Source organism: Erpetoichthys calabaricus, chromosome 5 (assembly GCF_900747795.2).
Source record: "Erpetoichthys calabaricus chromosome 5, fErpCal1.3, whole genome shotgun sequence".
Taxonomy (NCBI): domain Eukaryota; kingdom Metazoa; phylum Chordata; class Cladistia; order Polypteriformes; family Polypteridae; genus Erpetoichthys; species Erpetoichthys calabaricus.
The window spans coordinates 185,134,394-185,151,972 of record NC_041398.2 but is presented as its reverse complement, the minus strand read 5'-3'; the positions used below and the strand labels follow the sequence as shown (position 1 = coordinate 185,151,972).

The following is a 17,579-nucleotide window of genomic DNA, read 5'->3' as shown; positions in this document are numbered from 1 at the left end:
ATTTGCAGCACCTTTCCCCACTGGACTACGCAAGTAAACCAACTCATATGAGATAATGGTCTATCCGTCAACTCATCTATTTAATCAATGTTGATAGACAGTTATACAAAGTTGTAGCAGTATGAGATGAGACTACAGGGTATTATACTTAATATTATCACTGATATGTTGCTAGTTATTTAAACAATTGTTCGTATTAAACTGAATATTAAAACAGATTATTGTCAGTAATAATAAAATAATCCTGAAACTGAGAGAAAGTGGATAAGGAAATCATTTTAATATAATGAAATGTTTATGCAATTGATACTTAGTCTTATATGTGTTAATTGTATTAATATTAATATTACAGTTGCTACAGTTACACATCTAAATAATATTTCTACCCATAATAATAATTCATGAATGTCCTCAGTCCAGTTTCAATGTAGTGGGAAGTCAAAGCCTGTCCTGGCAGTTCTGAATGAAAGATAGGAACAAACTGGAGGGTAGACAATAATAATAATAATAATAATAATAATAATAATAATAATAATAATAATAATAATAATAATAATAATAATAAAAAATGGGCGGCACAGTGGTGCAGTGGGTAGCGCTGCTGCCTTACAGTTAGGAGACCTGGGTTCACTTCCTGGATCCTCCCTGTGTGGAGTTTGCATGTTCTCCCTGTGTCTGTGTGGGTTTCCTCTGGGTACTCCGGTTTCCTCCCACAGTCCAAAGACATGCAGGTTAGGTACATTGGTGATTCTAAATTGTCCCTAGTGAATGCTTGGTGTGTGTGTGTGTGTGTGTGTGTGCGCACCCTGCCCAGGGTTTGTTTCCTGCCTTGCGCCCTGTGTTGGCTGGGATTGGCTCCAGCAGACCCCCGTGACCCTGTAGTTAAGATATAGCGGGTTGGATAATGGATGGATAGATAATAAAAAACAGTATTAATGAGTGCAATTATGTGTATAGGTGTGCCCTGGTGCTTCATTCTGCTAGCAGAGGCACCAGCTGTTCATGCCCCTTAAATGAACAAGCAAGCTATAAATATGAATAGATAATAAGAATTAAAAAGAACATTAGATTGAAATTAGGTGAACAGATAACAATCACAACAACTTTATTGTCAGGACATCCACGGTTTATTTTCTTTTCTGTTATTATTTTGATTAAGTGTAGCACAGTTGTTAACACTGCTGCCTCAGGGATGCAGTGTTCTGGGTTCGATTCCCATGTCTTGCTGTCCTTGCATGTACTCCTCATGTACGAATGGGTTTTCTCCCATAGTTCCATAGTTAATTGGTGATTTAAAATTGGCCTCTTAACAAATGTGAGAGCAGGCCCTGTGATGGTCCAAGGTTGTTTTCTGTCTTGTGTATAATGCTACTGGTAGAAGTTTTGGCCCACCATGACCTTGAATTGGATGGAGCTGGTTTGAGAATGTCATAGTATAATTATAATGATTAATAACACCCTTCATGTAAATAATCTTCTTGCTTTGCCTTTAGTTGAATGCATTTTACGTAATAACAGCAGCGCCAGCATGACACCATAATAACAGCACGATGGTACAGTTGTTAACTCTGTTTTCACACAGTTTCAAAGTCTTAGTTACAAATCCCGGAGTACAGGCTCAGTCTGCGTCAAGTTTGCATGTTCTCACCATGTGCTGTGTGAATAAGTGTGTGGCCTGCAATGGATTGGTGCCCTGTCTAAGGTAGATTCCTTTCTGCTCCCTATGCTTTCAGGGTATTGAAGATTCAGCATGACTGTAAACTGGATACACAGGCTATAAAATGGATGGATGAATGAGTGAGGTTATGTGAATGCTTGTTCCCTGCAGTGGACTGGTTTAGCACACATGCTTGATGTGTTTCTTTGCATCTCTAATGCATGAGCCATGATACAGCCCGTCCGAGTCAGGAAACATTATTATAATCACTCTAACAGAGGCAGTTTTAGCTGACATAAATGAGGTGCTCTAGTAAATGTTGCCGTCCTTGTCATCAACTGTGCAGAAGATTTGATTTTGAGAAAACGAATTGTCCGTATTGTGAACATTCCTAAGCAGATTAAAATAGCTGTCAGATCTCTGTGTATCGAATGTCCCCAGACAGTTACCTCAGAACGTCATGTGTGAGATTACAGCACTCCGTGTACAGAAATAAATGTGGCTCCATACAGATGAAGACAATGCTCAAAGTTTTTTGAGTCAGCAGCTTAGAAAAGGTCTGGCGGCTCATTTTGAGCTCTTGTATCGATCGGTAGAAGATATAGAGCACAGAGGCAATTTCCCTGCTTTTTGTTTGATTTAGGATAAGCTGTGTTATAAAAATGAGCTTTAAAGTATGTCTTATAAATATATTATAAAACTCGAAAGCATTTCGGCTCAGTCGAGTGCTGTTCTGCTTCTCCAGTGGGGTATCAATAGACACTGTATTATACTATAAAGTGAGGTCTGGATGCAAATAGCTCTTACAGCTTCTCTAAGCAAAGATATATCAAATGATTAGTGTTCACTGGAGCCTTAAAGAGAAGGATAAATGTTTTTTTCCCATAGGTCTATTATTACATTTGTAAAATATTTCATAAATGACATGTCCACTTTATTCTTAGTTTTCATTCACAGTATTCCATCAGTGATTAATTTGTGCCTCGACTGATTATTCTGTATGGCATCCTCCACATGTTCAAAAATGTAACCAAAATAGCAATAGCAGACAAAATGTAACCAAAAGTGCAACAGAAGTGGTTGTTTGGTTTTCTTAAAGGTACAGTGACTACTTTAAAAAAAGTTTTGCAATTTAAAGGTAACATATTAAAAAATGGAGCTTATCAGTTTTTACCCAAGAAAACAGGCAAATGGTTTTCAAGTAGGTCACTAGTACTATCTGTTCCACGGCATAAGTTATAGCATCAGTCTTTGGTTAAATTCTCAATACAACATGCAGTTTTAATTACTTAATTATATTCAATAAAATTGAACTATGCTGCAGTTTATTCATAACTTTCAAATCACAGAGTTGAAAGAGACTGTTGCCAATCCATGGTGAAGTTTAGCAAATTTTTTGAGAAGCCAAACTCTAAGTTTCACTGTGAATTCAGACATGTGTGAAATAATTTGCTCACCTATTCAAATGAGCATCGGTACCTTATTGTCCTTAAAGCAATGTTCCGTCTGGAGATAATATTCCTGGCTCTGCTAGGTAAGCGGTACCACACTAATGGTTTCTCCCTTACCACCTGAAGCTCTGAGAAGCCACCAGGAGATGGCAGCTGACCTGCAGGGCTCAGAGTCAGACCTGCCCTTCCAGTTGGGGCTCTATGGAAAACTGAAAGTCCCCAAGGAAGGTTATCTGCTGTTTGGTCTGAATTTGACCTGGAGCAAGGTCCTAATCAATATCTGAACTTCCCTAAGATGAACCCTTTTTTGTTGAACCAGCCAATGTCCTGTAATGTTCTGTTATTGGTGCTGTCGAGTGCAGTTTTGTTTGTTATTTTGTGTCAATTAAATAGGGATATGTGGTTGGTGCCCCAGTATTTCTTAGCGGCTCATGCAATTCTGTCCACCCATTCACAGCAATAAAAAAGTAATATATGGAAACACCCGCTACTATAGGTTTAATCAACTCTTTTCACTTAATGATGATTAAACACAGAGGATACAGTCATATGAAAAAGTTTGGGAACCCCTCTGAGCCTGTATAATAATTTACTCTACTTTCAACAAAAAAAATAACAGTGGTATGTCTTTCATTCCCTAGGAACATCTGAGTACTGAGGTGTTTTTCGAACAAAGATTTTTAGTGAAGTAGTATTTAGTTGTATGAAATTAAATCAAATGTGAAAAACTGGCTGTGCAAAAATGTGGGTCCCCTTGTAATTTTGCTGATTTGAATGCATGTAACTGCTCAATACTGATTACTTGCAACACCAAATTGGTTGGATTAGCTCGTTAAGCCTTGAACTTCATAAACAGGTGTGTCCAATCATGAGAAAAGGTATTTAAGGTGGTCAATTGCAAGTTGCGCTTCCCTTTGACTCTCCTCTGAAGAGTGACAGCATGGGATCCTCAAAGCAACTCTCAAAAGATCTGAAAACAAAGATTGTTCAGTATCATGGTTTAGGGGAAGGCTACAAAAAGCTATCTCAGAGGTTTAAACTGTCAGTTTCAACTGTAAGGAATGTAATTAGGAAATGGAAGGCCACAGGCACAGTTGCTGTTAACACTAGAATTACCAGAGTCTATGAAAAAACTCATAGATCCGGCCCACCTTAAAACCGTTCTCACCTCTCTTTTGTCTTCTAAATGTGCCGATTAAGACGAGCAGCAAGCAGCCAGCTATTCCATCTCCCACAGTCACAGAACGTTCACTAAGTTTTCCCAGCTCATGCCTTGTTTGATTATCTAGGAGTGACTGAAGTGCTGGCGTTTTAGAGTGGACATAATAGATCGCTATTTGGAACATACGCATTTCATGTGTGTTCCGTTTCTACAGTAATCTGTGTAAACACATTTTTAAAACAGAAGCATTTTTCATATTTTAGTAGTAAATGACAAAATGTAGGCATAAACTATATAATGTATGAAGCCTGAAGTCCAAAGAGCAAGTAAACACTTTCACAAAAGGTTCAAGGATAGTACAACAGCTTCACTGGCATAGCGGTAAGATTTGCTGACTTGTAATCAAGAGTCCCCGGTTCGATCCCCACTCACTCCTATATTTGCCGTTTTCAGCAGTGAGCTGCTCCTTTTGTTAATATTATACAGTACACACATACATTTGGTTTGTGTCTGTAACACACGGTGTGCATTTATAGGACTTGTAAAAGTTTTATTCTCTCTAAATCACGATCACGATACATACTACCGCCCCCCCCAAAGGGATCTGACGCTGTTATTTTTTATTTGAAACGGAATAACTGGAGATGTGAGTGGTGTTTTGAGACAATGGAACTGGACATTCTCTCATTTGGAGGGATTACAGCTGACACACAAACGCTGGCGAATCGGCCTTCTTCGTATCTCACCGTCACTTGATTTTTTTTATTCAGTTTTATTGAGTGTTCCTGCTTATGCTGAATTAGTGTGCACCTTATGGTCCATGATGTCAAAAAAACAAAACAAACACAGACGTAGGTATATATGATATTTGGAATTATTCGTTTTATGACCTGTATCGTACATTTCGGAAAACTTTGTGGTACGGATGCAACATTATTCATATTATTCATATTCATTCACATAACATCTTGCGGTTTGTAATCAGTGACTGGGTGTTTTTTTACCCCGATCTTGCCAGTCCCCACATGTTGCTGTATGCTGTTTCTTTTGTACTCCAGGACATGCAGAGGACAGAATAGTACAGAGCAGTAAGTTCAGCGCTATATGCAATCATCAGATTCAAATGTTAACTGTTCACACACATCAAGGATCGTTTTCCTACATTTACAACGTGTGTACCTGTTACAATGTACATGCTTCTCTCTATGCTGTGGTTCCTATTACACACCTGAAGGAAAGTGACAATATATGTGAAAACATCATCGCACTAATGCAATATTATTTGAAAACGAACAGCGTCATATCGGGTGTGGATTTATGCTGGCGCTATTACTGAAAGAAAAAAAGATCTTCGTTGATCCTGCAGCACTGAATAAGCTCACGTGCTCTAACATCCCCCCCAAAAAGAGCAGCTTACTACTGAAAACGGCAAATACAGGAGTGAGTGGGGATCGAACCGGGAGTCTTGATCACACATGGTTTGCGTCTGTACTTGAGCTGTTTCCTAGAGCCAGATTTGCGTGTGTGTGAACAGTTAACATTTGAATCTGATGATTGCATATAGCGCTGAATTTACTGCTCTGTACTATTCTATCCTCTGCATGTCCTGGAGTACGAAAGAAACAGCATACAGCAACATGTGGGGACTGGCAAGATCGGGGAAAAAAAACACGCAGTCACTGATTACAAACCGCAAGATGTTATGCGAATGAATATGAATAATATGAATAATGTTGCATCCGTGCCACAAAGTTTTCCGAAATGTACTATACAGTTCATAAAACGAATAATTCCAAATATAATATCTACCTACGTCTGTGTTTTTTTGTTTTTTTGACATCATACACCATAAGGTGCACACTAATTCAGCATGAGCAGGAACACTCAATAAAACTGAATAAAAAAAATCAAGTGACGGTGAGATACGAAGAAGGCAGATTCGCCAGAGTTTGTGTGTCAGCTTTAATCCCTCCAGATGAGAGAATGTCCAGTTCCATTGTCTCAAAACACCACTCACATCTCCAGTTATTCCGTTTCAAAAAAAAAATAACAGCGTCAGATCTCTTGGGGGGGGCGCGGTAGTATGTATTGTGATCGTGATTTAGAGAGAATAAAAGTTAAAAAAACGTTAACTTTTACAAGTCCTATAAATGCACACCGTGTGTTACAGACGCAAACCAAATGTATGTGTGTACTGTATAATATTAACAAAAAGAGCAGCTCACTACTGAAAACGGCAAATACAGGAGTGAGTGGGGATCGAACCACGGACTCTTGATTACAAGTCAGCAAATCTTACCACTATGCCAATGAAGCTGTTGTCTACTCCTTGAACCTTGAGTTTTTTCGTAGACTCTGGTAATTCTAGTGTTAAACCCAGGTCTGGCAGGCCAAGAAAAATACAGGAGCAGTATATGCGCAGGATTGTGAGAATGGTTACAGACAACCCACAGATCACCTCCAAAGACCTGCAAGAACATCTTGCTGCAGATGGTGTATCCATACATTGTTGTACAATTCAGCTTCAGCGCAATTTGCACAAAGAACATCTGTATGGCAGGGTGATGAGAAAGAAGCCCTTTCTGCACTCACGTCACAAACAGAGTTTGCTTGTTGTATGCAAATGCTCATTTAGACAAGTCAGATTCATTTTGGAACAAAGTGCTTTGTACTGATGAGACAAAAATTAAGTTATTTGGTCATAACAAAAAACACTTCGCATGGTGGAAGAAGAACACCGCATTCCAAGAAAAACACCTGCTACCTACTGTCAAATTTGGTGGAGGTTCCATCATGCTGTGGGGCTGTGTGGCTAGTTCAGGGACTGGGGCCCTTGGTAAAGTTGAGGTTCGGATGAATTCAACCCAATATCAACAAATTCTTCAGGATAATGTTCAAGCATCAGTCACAAAGTTACACAGGGTTTGGATATTCCAACAAGACAATGACCCAAAGCACAGTTTGAAATCTACAAAGGCATTCGTGCAGAGGGAGAAGTACAATGTTCTGGAATGGCTGTCACAGTCCCCTGACTTGAATATCATTGAAAAATCTATGATTTGAAGCAGGCTGTCCATGCTCGGCAGCCATCAAATTTAACTGAACTGAAGAGATTTTGTATGGAAGAATGGTCAAAAATACCTCCATCCAGAATCCAGACACTCATCAAAAGCTATAGGAGGCGTCTAGAGGCTGTTATATTTGCTAAACTAAGTATTGATGTAATATCTCTGTCGGGGTGACCAAATTTATGTACCTGTCTAATTTTGTTATGGTGCATATTGCATATTTTCTGTTAATCCAATAAACTTAATGTCACTGTTGAACATTGTTTCCATAAGGAATGTTATATATTAAAAGGAAGTTGCTACTTTGAAAGCTCAGCCAATGATAAACAAAAATCCAAAGAATTAAGAGGGGTTCCCAAACTTTTTCTTATGACTGTATATAACCAGATTGGTTGTATGAGTGCAGATTGTGCTTATTGTGTTATGGGTATTCAAATATACAGAATTGAAACTGAAAAGCTGTCAGTAGCTCTAACTTGGTTCCATGCAGTTTGGTGAAATACAAAGATTTATCTAGGCCAGACAGTTGCAGGTTTAGCACAAGTAACTAGTCAATTAGGGTGGAGTGGTGGCTCCGAGGCTAAGGATCTGCGCTGGTATCCCGAAGGTTGCTGGTTCGAATTCCTGTCATTGCCAAAAGAGATCCTACTCTGCTGGGCGCTTGAGCAAGACCCTTAACCTGTAACTGTTGTACAATGGCTGACCCTGCGCTCTGACCTCAAGGGGTATGCGAAAACTAACAAATTCCTAATATAAGAAATTGTATAAGGTGAAATAAAGAACAAAAAAATAAATAAATAAAAATATGATGTGCATTCTAGCCTCATACATTTACAGGTGTCACCTGTTATGATTTGAAAACTTCTTTTGATATTTTTTGTTGCTTATAACATTTTGATTATTATTATTTATCATTTCTCCATTTTGTAGCTTTTTTGTATATGCATGGCCATGTTGTTTTTAGTTGGGTAAATGACTTGAGCCAGCTTTATTATGATGCCCAAATACCCACAGCATTTTCCTTCAACCAGGACATTGATAGTTATGGATCAGGGCGAGTGGGAAGACAAGTGGTACTTCAAAATCAGAAAAAAATGGCAGTTTAGTAAAACCAGGAGAATAAGTGCAGTTTCAAATAAAAATGAATGAAATTGTTAGAAATGCTGGACAACAATGAAGTCATAAAAAGAAACCATCTTGCCAGATATTGAATAATATTTATAACAAATCCCGTATGTCCATGTAATCACTACATTTACGCAGAGAAGTCATGTGCTGTCAGCCGAAATAATAGTGTTGGTAACGTTTCAAGTAAAATGAAGCAATGAAGCTTTGCAATAGCAAAGATTTGGGTATGCCACAATCAACCATTTCACAAATTTTGCACCAAACATTAAATGCCTTTACAATGTGTGAGGCAATATGCAGATTCATACATTTTCCCATCACACCATGTGAGGTAATATTAAAGAAAGCTGCATTCATCCAAATTGGCATGCACATAAAGATCATTACCCCAAGTGTTAATAAGCAGCATATGTCAATCAAAATCTGCAAGCAATATTACAGTATCAACACATAGGTGGGTCATGAATTCAAATTGCATGGATGTACTGTAATACCCAGCATATTACCCTGAAGATAAGCAGGGCTAATTGACAACCAAATGTCACGCAGGTACACTGAGCTCTTCATTCCAGAAGCCCCTGGAACATTCCTGTTACAATTTACAAGCTCACAAAGGTTCAATAAGGCATGCAATGACTCCCAGGGACCCTCAAAGATAAGGAGGAATTCCTGAGAGAGGCACGGCATGATTGGGACACTGAATGAGTGACTTCAGAAATTGTGCCGTGGCTAGTTTCACTGCAACTGTTTCTTTACAATGCACTTTTGGCTGCCATAATGGTGGGAAGGGGATTCTTCTGAAAGTGCAGATCATCCATCAATCCATCCTGTTCTGGAATTTATTTCATTCAGTGTGAGTTTCTCAGTCTTTGCACCTTGGCTTTTGTTACAGTATTATTCTACGTTGTTGCAAACTGGCAACAATAATGTGCAGCGTAGCGCAATATCCTACATTATTATGTTTTCATTCTTCTTTTATTATTATTACTAGATGTTAAGCCCGTTACAATAACGGGCACTAGAATAGTAGTGCATAAACATTAGTAGGAACAGTCTATATTAAATGTCAAAGGACCGTCTATTTTCTGTTACAATAATAATGGCTTGTATGTGGCTGTAATATGCATCACTGTATTGTGTGCCTTTAATTTTCTCTCACAGTAATACATCTCTCCAGTATGTATGGCGTCTCCCCAGCAACGGATTTCATGTGTGCGAAAATAAATCTACTTTTAAAAGTCATCCTATTGTAATATCATGAAAATTCGTATATTTAGGAAAACACTTTACACTTTACCAGGCCAACTTTGTTAATCGCAAATCTGACATCCTCAGAGTGAACAACAAACACTAATCCCACCTCTTTGGGGAAGCTGGTCTCTGCGTCTCAGTACCTGATTGGATTTTTCGTGCGTTATATTTTAGGTCTTACCTAATTTACCGAAATCCAAATGGATCGGCCGCACAATATTTTATAGGTCCCGCCCTCTCTGTCTTGTGTGATGTGTCAGGCGGCCTTTGAAGCATTGCACCATGCCCCGCGCATGCGCACTTCACCAGAAGACACACACACACGGACACATGGACGCACACAGGAATTTTATTAAAGAGGATTATTATTATTATTGTTATCTTTGTTGTAAAGCTGTAGCATTAGTACCAGAATACTACAAAGTGTCATCATGGTTTCCAAGAAACAAAACATCATCATGAGCATAACTTTAAGGATCAGGCTGCTGTAAAATCATGAAGTCATTCATTCTTAAATGGAAATTATAATTCCTTGATTGAAGTGGGAGAAGAATGCTTCATAAATATTTCTCATGCCCTACTCTGAGGTAGAACAAATTCTTATCCTAGTCTGACTTTAAGCGCAATTCCTAAGGGTAATTCAGAGACGCTTGATAAATACTGCCCCTGTTTTTCACAAATGATTTTTCTCTCATTGTGTGGAGCATCGTTACCTCTTCAATGACACAAAGGGCCAGTTTAGTGGGGGAACAAAGTGTTTGAACTGGGTTGTGGACAACTTGATTCTGGATCTCCCTTCAAGCAATCACCTACATCACTTTATTGCATACTCAGTGTACAAGCAAATGATCATTTTGAGCTATTATAGCATCAGCGATATGCATCTGATTTTAGAACCAGTGCAGATTGGTGGGAAAGCTTTCCTGAGTGCTAAGCCTGAATGAGGGTGCTATGTTAACATGGTCTGCCCTGGTAAATTGTCATAGGCTCACCAAACTCCAAACTGGCTCCATCACTAGGCCAGTGGCAAAAGGTAGGCCAAAGGAGAGAGCCTAAGGCCACTTCTGACACAAAAAAAATATGTAAGGCTACTTTTATGTTTTTGCAGTATTTTGTGATTTATTTTTTTCATAATATTATACATTATAATATAAATACATTATATATTACACATTATAATCAATATTAAATTATTCATCCTGAGCCCTTTTGGTTATTTTGTTACTGGCTCATTCAGTGGTTATAATTTTGTGAGGCTGACAGCCATATACTTGGTAGCATTCAGTTGTAATCGTGTGACACCAGGAAGTTGTGATGTCATAAGCAAGACCTATAATAGGTACTGCCACATTCCTCCTAATGTCCAAGAATTTGGATTCTTTCACAAAAAACAAACGGAAGGGTAACAAATTTCTGTTTAGGACAAACTATTTTTCTTCATTTCGAATTCTGGTTAGCATTTTGAGTAAACTAATTTTTGTTTTGTTTTGTTTAACTTAGATTTTGACTTTTCTTCTCTGTTCTTGACTTTGATTTTACTTTTTCTGTTTCCTGATCCAATGTTCCTTCTGATCTTTTACCATTCTTTGACAAATAGCTAGAATTTTGAAAATGTTTCAAAAAGTTTTATTTGCATATTAGTGATCATTTTGATGAACAAACTTAAGACTTTAATTGAAAGACTCACAATTATTATACCAACACAGAATGTTATTGGCTTTCCGATGTTTATAGAGTAATTAAAAAAATAGAATACTGACAGCTGAGCATCCAGCTGTCCATTCACAAATGTCAAATCTGTTGAATTTAAAAATAATATTTCAATTCAGAGGAATCAGATACAATAACAATTGCATTTCTTTTGAAAATCAATGCTGTCATAAATGCAGTCTACATTTTAAAATAATTTAAAAATAATTTTTCAATTCAAAGCAATCAGTTGCAATAACAATTACATTAATTTTGAGAATCAATGCTGGCGTAAATTTAGAGAATTAAATATAGTACTCTAGCATAGCAAAAAAAAAAAAAATCAGTCAGTTCACTTTGAATGTTTCATGTAAAATAACACAGAATTTTTGGTAGGTCTTATTTATCAGTTACCAAAAAGGTGATTATCTGACTTGGTTTGCTGGAGAGGTTAAGTAGCGCATCACACACCACCATTCTGTTAGCACGATTTCTACTGAAGCTACTCATCTCCTACTAACCAGATACTGCAGTTCTCATGTTTATCTGGGACCGAAGCAGCTAAAAACCTTATACTCTATTAAAAGTTAGGATTGAAAGCAAAACATTCAGAGTGCTAGATATTACTAGAACCTCTGCCTCTCACATCAAATAAAATCTTTAAAATTCACACCCCTGTATTTGAAAATTCTCTTTAAGCTGTGCTAAAGAAGATGTCTATGTAGACTTCTCTTTTTAGGATCTCACTGGTTTGTGCAGAGGGCCAATCACTGGACATGCCATGAACGTTCCTGTGATAGATGTACTTTATGATCTCTAAAATTTTCCTGTCTTTCTTGACCCGTTCTTATTTTTGAAATAAATTACGAGAGCTTGAGCAATAAAAGGAGTTTTATTTGAACTCTTTTGAGTACCACCTCTTCTGCTAGATTTTGGTTAAAGACCAAGAGAGGAAACAGTGTTCAGTAAAAGTAAAAAAAATGGATCTGAAGCCAAAAAGACAAAAGGAACCGATCAATAGAGCCCAAAACACTAGTCAAAAATTTTTCTCGGAATATACATGCAAAAAAGCCCAAAGTCCCTAATCCCTCAAGCACTAGATACTCATGAAATTGTTTTGATATTCATTTAGAAACTTGGATGTCTGACTTGGCTCAATTCTGGTTGACTTGTTGACGTTATCTGCCATAACTTCCATTTGTCACGGGACAGCAAAGGGAGTCGTTGCCAAGCAAACTGCAAAATGGCAGTGCCATGTCCCAAAGTGCAAATCAAAATGGGATATTGGAAAATTACAAAACAATTAGGGAAAAATGAACTCATAATATTGATCGTATTGTGAAATTCTTAAAACAGTCCAAAATAACAATGGCAATATTCAAAAACCCCTATAGTTGTAACAGCACCAAACACATGAAAGTTGCAACATTTACTATTATGCTAGAAAAAAATTATGCAGTGTGTCTTTCAATGAGTCGCATAACTTAAAAAAGCCATTTCTGTTTTTTTTTTCTGCAACCCCGCTGGATTACCTAATTTGGAGAATTATGGGGATTTTAGGGTAGTATAGTGAGCCTAGCATTGTCACCGCTCAACTCCAGGAGAGTTACATCATTTACTGGACTAGTGTGGGGTATGAAAGTTCTCGTAGTGTTTGTATAAGTTTTTATTGATAGTTCATCACAAAGACGCAAATGAAGTGGGTAAGGCACTCTGAAGTGGGCCCATGTCTGTTTTCGATGATTGTCTCATGAGATGACCTTCTTTTTTCCCACTGCTGCAGAAATAAGTTCCAACTCTGTAAGTGTTTTTTCACCTTTTCTTGTGTATGTGTTCCAGTTTGATGCAGTACAATACATTACTAGTAACTTTGACGTGTTCTTTACTCTTGTGTGACTTTAACAAAATGGTAAGTTGGGGAGATGAAGTATTTGTAATGGCAGTGTCCACTAAATATGGATACCTTCCAGACAGGACCATTGTCAGAAACATAAGGTGACGACTTCTGTAATATGACTTTTTCTGTTTATATGCCAATTTTTTAAACTGAAATGTGTGTTTTTTATTTTCTCACTTTTAATTTGTATTTCAAAAACAATTATATTTATAGATTTGACTATGTCCTTCCTAATGTGTCAACTTTGGAAGAAAATGCAAGACAAGATGCTTCTCCAAACTTTCACTTCCCTTTTCTTACCAAGCTTATCCCAGAACTGTCTCCAGATATGAAATAACAACCCATTCTCATCTACATATTTTAATAAACGATTCCCAATTTCAAACTTCCCCTTAAAGGAGGATCTGTCTCCAGAGTATCTGTTTAGTGTTCACTTAGCAATGTGTCTTTGATATAAGCAATTCTGCAGTTCTGCTTTGATGGAAATCTTTATGTGAAATAACATGTTCAAACCTAATCTAATTAATTAATTAGTTCAATTCAAGGTTGCTTGGGTTGATGCCTACCCTTTCAACATGGCGTGCAAGGCAGGAATTAGCCTTGGATCGGTTTTTCAGTACATCTTATTCCTTTGGTATGTCTGTTACCTCCATATCAGTCAGATACTACATAGGCGCTTTGTGCTGTTTTACTACAGCTTGGTGGCCAATTATATAAACAGCCACACTGAGATTAATTTGAAATCACCAATTCACTTAACCTGGACATGTTTGGGAATATGGGAGGAAAACAAACACAAACACAGAAACAAAACACAAACCCCTCATGAACAACAACCAAACATGTTGGATCTGTGAAGCAGCAACACTGCTGTGCCAGATAAAATTAATAAAAAAAGAAACCAATGACATATATTTTATGTGATATATATGAAGTGTATTTGCAATAAACAAAAGCAAAAGTAATTATGTAAATGAATGATGTTCTATGAATTAATAACACTATAATACATAAATGTAGGGCTGTTTTTTTTGTTGTTTTATTACATTTATTACATTCAGACAGCCCTGCATTTAGTGAAAAGCACTTCGTAAGAGTAAACTGAATTGAATTTCATACAGGACTGAGAGGAGGATGCTCCACATGCTTCTTCAAAGACAAGGTCTTTAATTATGGCCAAACCCATATTTGTAATCCCCCCAACTGCGGAGTGCAGTGTAGCATGACGTTAGTTGAAAGTTGCATTCTGTTTAAAATTGGTATTAAGTTACCACCACATCTTTAACAAAATGTTGATGGAATGATTAAGGATGACATATCTTTTAAGTCATACAAATGTTTTTGGGGCATGCAGGTTACACATATTGAAACAGGCCTGCTCTGAAGTATACATGTTCTCTGCTTTATACGCTTTAAATATTTTGTGCTGTGGGTATTCAATGTAGAGTTGCATATCACGTATTATTGACTTCTGCCTTATAATGATTTTTTTCAGACAATGTATTGAAAGAGAGCAATAGAAAGTTACAGTGGAGCAGTGTGGCAGCGACACAACCTTTATATAACTTCTACATAACTGACACATAATGGATATAATGAACTTTAATGCAACCATAATAATTGGATCTTGGATCAGCAGTGTGTCTGTCTGTGGAGGGAGTGTCAACCTTGTCGAAAGGTTTACTTACCTTGGCAGTGACATTCCTGTCTCAGGTGACTCTTCCTATGAAGTCAATAGAAGGATTGGGAAAGCATGTGGGGGTCATGAGGTCATTGGAAAGGGGTGTGTGGTGCTGCCGATATTTATGCAAAAGGATGAGTCCTGGTGCTTTCTGTCTTGCTATATGGTTGTGAGATATGGACGCTATCCAACGACCTGAAAAGAAGAGTGGACTCCTTTGGTACTGTGTGTCTTCGGAGAATCCTTGGGTTGACTTTGTGTTGAATGAGCGGTTGCTCATGGAGCCGTGGATGAGACACATTACCTGCATTGTGAGAGAGCATCAGTTACAGCACTACGGCCAAGGGTGATCTGGCTCACAGGATCTTCATTGTTGAGGACCCGAGTGGCTGGACCAGGCCAAGGGGATGTCCATGTAACACCTGGCAGCAGCAGATAGAGGGTCATTTCCGAAGGTTGGGACTGGACTGCGTGTCTGCCTAGGGGGGTTGCAACCAGGATCCCAAACTGTTTCGTCGTGTGGTGGATGTGGCAACACACTGTACCAGTGCATGCTCCCCAACCTGAACCTGAACCTGAATCATAATAGTTGTGCATAGATAAATGACATTGCACTTCCCAGCTCTACTGAAATGAAGGTCTACCTGCCACATTAATGCATGAAAGAGTCCTCCAGAATCTTGAAACCAAAGTTACACCAATTATCTGCTATATATTACAACACTAAGGTTAGTATGTCCAGTCCCTCAAAGCAATTTGATTGGTCAGTTTGGGTTTGGTCTGATTGATCAGTTTGGAGGTGCAATGGAAGAGGACGTGGTAGTGCAGCATGCATGAGGAAAAAAGGTGCTCACTGAGAGAGTTGCCTTCAAAGACAGAAGTATAAAACTCAAAAATAATGAATGAGTGTGAGGTGCAGGCTTTACAGGAATACGCTCGACAAAGGGAGTGCCGGTAAAGAGAAGTTCAGACACACGCAAATACTGACGAAGGGCACTGAAAGTAAATATATGGCAAATGATAGCAAATATTTCTAATTATTCTATTACATGTCTTTGGCAGGTTCCATAACTAGTAACCTGATAAAAACAAAGATGCTAATAACAGCATGGGGTTGACTCTTTTGAGTGAATGAAAATAACAATACATGTGTGAGATTAACACAACAATCACCGTAGAACAGAAACATGGATTAACAAGAATGATGTTCCAAAAAAGTTAAAGTTCATCTGACTCTCTGTTTTCATGACTAGAGGTACATGACAAACCCCATCCTAGAATGCTATACTTGGACAGTTCAGATTTATATAAAGATGCATCCATTCCTATGTTCTTTTTTCTGGTTAATTTGCCATATTTACTGTACATAGTCAGAGGCTGGGTTGGTTAAGTGGCTTCTTCAAGGTCACAGTGTGTCTTAAGCCCACCACACTTTATTCCCTTGGCACAGCTCCTTAGCTTCAGTTTCCTATAAATCAGGTAGTGTTGATAAACAGAATACATCCTGAAATGAAAAATAAAAATCAATTTCATTTCTTGTGAGTGAACCAGATTTCTATTTACTGAAGTCCAATAAGCAGTGCATGGCGCCATGAAGAATGCTTGTCTGTCATTTCTTATCTCGCAGGAGAATACATGCCTGCCCCAGGTGCAAAACACAGGAATTCTCTTTCCAAATTCTTGCCTGAAGGAAGGCTCTTGATTATTCATGGAGAACATAGGGAACTCACAGCTTGCGTCAACCTCAGAGAGGGACTTTAGAATGTATTTACAATAAGAAGGAGACAGAGAAAAATCTGAAAATAATAAGAAACAGTGTTTTCTGTTGGTATTTGCACACTATAGTTGGGCATTTGAATAGGAGGTCAGCATGCTTTCACCTGGTCAGACAAGAGGCTCCTATTTCATTACACAGGTGAATACTTTTATAGCAGTGAGTCTAATTAAAGCGATCCCTTTTTAATTTCAGAGAGTGAACAGCCCTTGACTTTAATTACTGATATTCATATGGTCCAATTGTTTAATGGCTGACAATTACATTAAAATAAATGTGTCAAGCTTGCATGACATGAGCAGCACAGTCTCACTGGAGAGATTTATAGGCTCTTGAGTTGATTTTTTTTTTCTGTATGTGTCTAGTTCTTTTACTACTGTGCTCAGTGGCCTTCAAAGGACGTTCCTTCTTTTTACAAAATGTTAGGGTCGCTGTACGTCTTTGGACCATGGCCATACGTTGCTTTCTGTTGGATTTATTTCTCTCTCTCAACACCTAATAATCAGTTTGAATAAAAGAAAAAAATTGAAAAGTGAAATCCAGCCTATAAAACAAATGGCTATGTTTTCTTTGAGGAGTTTCAATTTGTCATGTATCTTGTAGCATGCTATTTAATTTTGTGTACTGCAACCTAAATGAAAAATATGTCTGTATATGTTTAGCTTCGGGTATACAGGTACTATGAATAAATGTTTTCTCTTTGATAAAAACAAAAACACAGCATAAAAATATGTGTGTATTCGGCACTAATGAAAATATAATAATAATGAGTATTCATATACCCTGGTGCATGGCTGTAGGCTTGTGCCAGCAGGCCCATT

The 17,579-nt window shown here is 37.9% G+C and overlaps 1 protein-coding gene across 1 annotated transcript in view; it reads left to right on the top strand.

Annotated features, from left to right (window-relative positions):
- The window catches only part of arhgap24 (Rho GTPase activating protein 24), a 578,933-nt gene that overhangs the window by 1,061 nt on the left and 560,293 nt on the right, over window positions 1-17,579 (top strand). The gene's annotated exons all lie outside the window — the stretch shown is intronic.